Source organism: Perca flavescens, chromosome 6, assembly GCF_004354835.1.
Source record: "Perca flavescens isolate YP-PL-M2 chromosome 6, PFLA_1.0, whole genome shotgun sequence".
Classification (NCBI taxonomy): domain Eukaryota; kingdom Metazoa; phylum Chordata; class Actinopteri; order Perciformes; family Percidae; genus Perca; species Perca flavescens.
This window is the reverse complement of record NC_041336.1, coordinates 1499287-1503786: the sequence shown is the minus strand read 5'-3', so window position 1 is coordinate 1503786 and position 4500 is coordinate 1499287. Positions and strand designations below refer to the sequence as shown.

Sequence of the window (4500 nt, the reverse complement as noted above, 5' to 3'; positions counted from 1 at the left end):
TTAGAGTAAGCACCTGAATCGAAACAAAGTCAGATGACAACAACATCTTAACTTCCCCTTCTTGATATCCTGTGTTTGTTTTTGACCGTCAGTGAACTTAGTGTTTAAATCTGGAGCTGTGTGTGTGTGTGTGTGTGTGTGTGTGTGTGTGTGTGTGTGTGTGTGTGTGTGTGTGTGTGTGTGTGTGTGTGTGTGTGTGTGTGTGTGTGTGTGTGTGTGTGTGTGTGTGTGTGTGTGTGTGTGTGTGTGTGTGTGTGTGTGTGTGTGTGTGTGTGTGTGTGTGTGTGTGTGTGTGTGTGTGTGTGTGTGTGTGTGTGTGTGTCTGTGTGTGTGTGTGTGTGTGTGTGTGTGTGTGTGTGTGTGTGTGTGTGTGTGTGTGTCTGTGTGTGTGTGTGTGTGTGTGTGTGTGTGTGTGTGTGTGTGTGTGTGTGTGTGTGTGTGTGTGTGTGTGTGTGTGTGTGTGTGTGTGTGTGTGTGTGTGTGTGTGTGTGTGTGTGTGTGTGTGTGTGTGTGTGTGTGTGTGTGTGTGTGTGTGTGTGTGTGTGTGTGTGTGTGTGTGTGTGTGTGTGTGTGTGTGTGTGTGTGTGTGTGTGTGTGTGTGTGTGTGTGTGTGTGTGTGTGTATGATGACATTTCTCCGTTTACTTCAGAGACCACCCCTCTCTGTCAGAGATATAAGACCGGAGTTGATGAACATTTTTCAGTCTGAAGACTCTTTAGATCTGCATCGGTGAGAGTTCTGCTCTTCTTACGTATGTTTAGTCTTATCTTGCCAACAATTTACAGACTTTATAGTCTTTATCTTTAATCACTTTATTTAACCCTTGTGTTGTCTTCCCGTCAACCTGCAATTTTTTTTTTTTCTGGGTCAAAATTTAATTTTTTTTCAATGCTTTGAACGTCTTTTTCAAAACTTTGGTTGCGTTTCCACCGATGTTTTTCTCCCTTTTTTCAACGTTCTTTTATAAAAATAAAAATAAAGACATTCAAATGCCATGGAATTGAGTTAAACTTGTGAAGAGCGTTGTAGGGAGCCATCCATGTTATTTCTTTGGAAAATGTGGTTGAAAGAAACACAAACTTCTTATATAGAAACTTTTTGAAAATGTCAGATTTGACCCGAGGACAACAGGAGAGTTAAGAACTGTAAAGTGTATAAAGATATCTGTATATTTACTTCATAATAAAGATTTATTTTAGTCAATCTGCTTCTGTCGCAGCTCTTCCTACCTGCTTTTGTTGCTGTGATTTATTCCAGGAAACCGGTTACCTTTCTCTCCAGGCTTCGACTCAACTCTTTGGACTGTTTGAAGAAACTGTAAGTTGCTTTGTTAAATACTTTAACAACAATGATTCCTGTTTACGTTCTGTCTACACAAAAGTATTTATTATATAGTTATGTCATTCATATTTTCATTTGTTTATATTTTAGCCCAATATCTTAACTTGCACTTTTGTTTATATTTGTCTTAGATTCAGATTTAACTTTTAGTTTTGTGTTTTTTAGTTTTTTAACAATTGTCATTGGAGGCGCTTTTTTTGACACTCGTATTGTATACAACATAGTGTATTGTCTGGTTGGATTGTGTGTGTGTGTGTGTGTGTGTGTGTGCGTGCGTCTCTGTTTGTGTTTATGTGTGTGCGTGTGTGTGTGTGTGTGTGTGTGTGTCTGTGTGTGCATGTGTGTGTGTGTGTGTGTGTGTGTGTGTGTGTGTGCGTGTGTCTGTGTTAGTGTCTGTGTGTGTGTGTGTGCATGTGTGTGTGTCTGTGTGTGCGTGTGTGTCTGTGTGTGCGTGCGTCTCTGTGTTTATGTCCGTGTGTGTGTGTGTGCGTGTCTGTGTGTGTCTGTGTGTGCATGTGTGTGTGTCTGTGTGTGCGTGTGTGTCTGTGTGTCTGTGTCTGTTTGTGTGTGTGTGTGTGTGTCTGTGTGTGCATGTGTGTGTGTCTGTGTGTGCGTGTGTGTTTGTGTGTCTGTGTCTGTGTGTGCGTGTGTGTCTGTGTGTGCGTGCGTCTCTGTGTTTATGTCCGTGTGTGTGTGTGCGTGTGTCTGTGTGTGTCTGTGTGTGCATGTGTGTGTGTCTGTGTGTGTGTGTGTCTGTGTGTCTGTGTCTGTTTGTGTGTGTGTGTGTGTGTCTGTGTGTGCATGTGTGTGTGTCTGTGTGTGCGTGTGTGTTTGTGTGTCTGTGTCTGTGTGTGTGCGTGTGTGTGTGGTTGTGTGTTTTGTCAGAGTAAGTTTTCTAACAGCTTGTATAACTCTGTGTTCTCCAGATAAACATGAAGATCTCTATCTTTGCTGGTGTTCTGCTGCTCTCTGTTGCCATGCTCTCTGTGGATGGACTAGATCCAAGAGTTCAGAAGTTCATAAATCAGCATATCAACCAGAACATGGCTCCTAACCGCTGTGACGCCGTAATAACCCAGAAAAAAATCAGTCAAACCAACAGCAATAAGTGTAAGGACGTAAACACCTTCATCAGTGCTACGTATGCTGCCGTCAAACCCGTATGTAGGGACAGAGGAAGTCCCTACGGTACTGGTGGTAATCTGAGAATCAGCCATGACAAGTTCAAAGTTGTTAATTGTGAATGCAATGTCAACCTCAGGCTTCCCAACTGTGGCTGCCGTGGCTCTAGTGGCAACAGGCGGATTGTAATCGGATGTGATGACACCGGTAACCCTGTTCACTACGAAGAAGGTGTGTACATTCCCAACTGATCAAATAGTAGGATTGGGCATCTAACTGGTTTCCACTTGGAATCGTTTCCAATGGAAGTCATTTTTTTTTATTGAAATCTTTTGTAAAATTTGGTTTTGAATTCCATCATCGGTTCCAAATGCAACACAAGTATATCTGCATTTCTGTATCTCTGTGTCCTGTGTGCTCTTGGGGTGGGGGGGAATTGTTTGGTCTTTGTAAATAATAGTGTGGTCTAGACCAGTGTTTCTCAAATGGGGGTCCGTGTCCCCCTATGGGTACTCTGGAGGACTGCAGGTGGTATGTGTCCCACTAGGGGTACTCTGGAACACTGCAGGGGGTACGTGGAAGTGACATTTTTTGCAAAATGTTTTTCAGTTACAAGGCTGTATTTACTTCAACTGTCTGTTTTTCTTCAAACTCGCTGTTTTTGAAGTTTTTGTCAATTTTGTCAAAGTTTTTTTCACTTTTTTTGAAGTTTGTCAATTATTTGAATTTTTTGTCACTTTTGTCGCCCTAATGATACCTTCCTTCTTTCTGCTGTATTTTTATTCAAAGTTTGTATTGCCTTTTTCCATCATCATTTAAATATTTTTCAGGTACAAGGCTGTTTAGTAAATCTATCACTGACATCGCTTTATTGTTCCTCTTTATAGAGATTTTTTTTCTACCAAAAATTATTCGCGCTGGTTAGGGGGTACATGGCTTAAAAAAACTGTTCAAAGGGGAACATTATTGAAAAAAGCTTGAGAACCACTGATCTAGACCTACTGTGTCTATAAAGTGTCTTGAGATAACTCCTGTTAATCTCTGATATAACACTGTAAATAAAATGTAATTGAATTGAAAAGTAGCTAATGCAAGTTTTGGTTTCCGTAGCAGGGTCAGCCCTATCTTCCCACATTTTTAGGACATTAACAAAATTATTCTTGTATTCCTAGGGTTAGGGGAACATAGGAAATGTGGGAACATAAGTGGCCACGGTACTTCCAGGTGCTTGTTGTGTTGCAGCTATGGAGCACAGTAAGCGGCACTCTAGGTCTGGCTTTCTTTTACGTTGAACAAGCCCAATAAAACTTTAAATCACCATTGAATCAAAATCAAACTTTCGTCTTATCTGTGAAATAAGAATGTGACCTGTTTGTCATTCCTTCTGGAAGTTTTTTTGTCACTTTTTTTACACTCTTTTGTGTAACCATTATCAACTGTTGACTGAGTGTAACGTCTGTCTCCTGTTCAATAAATCACATTTAACATCTTACACTTGTGTCTGTTTTTAATGTAGTCCTTTGCAATCATTGATCATTGTCTTTTGATGTTTTTGTAGCCTTTGTCGCCTTATAATGAACAATATAAAGTTTCCTGGGCGTGAAGTATGAAAGAAAGTGCATCGTTCATATTAAAAGATGCCATAAGCACAAAACTGGAAAAGTATGTACACGCACAGAAATATTCAAATGTATAAAACTGTCCATACGCCAGGTCCTGTACACCTTTCCTTTATACATAACAATCAATGTGAAATTGATCACATGTGACCCCGCCATGCTTCTTCCTGTGAATGAATATGCAAATGACTTTAAGTAATCCTGACATCATTGGTTGTCCAATCAAAACAGATAAATTACGTAAGAATAACAGCTAAATTGCAAGACAGAAAGTAGTTTTTGTTTGGAATAAACCTTTTTAAACTATAAGAACTTTTGTTGGAATTTGCCACTTTAAAGAGCCAGACAAGACTACTGCCCTCACATTGTAATGGCAAGTTCATTTTTATACATCACACCATGTGCGTGAAGACCAGAG

General features: G+C 40.2%; 1 long non-coding RNA gene across 1 annotated transcript; it reads left to right on the top strand.

Annotated features, from left to right (window-relative positions):
• Nucleotides 1-674: 674 nt before the first annotated feature.
• LOC114557825 (uncharacterized) lies at nt 675-2502 on the top strand. Its single transcript, XR_003692844.1, has 3 exons — nt 675-751; nt 1220-1317; nt 2268-2502. It is a non-coding gene; the product is annotated as an uncharacterized LOC114557825 (long non-coding RNA).
• The last annotated feature ends 1998 nt before the right edge of the window (nt 2503-4500 follow it).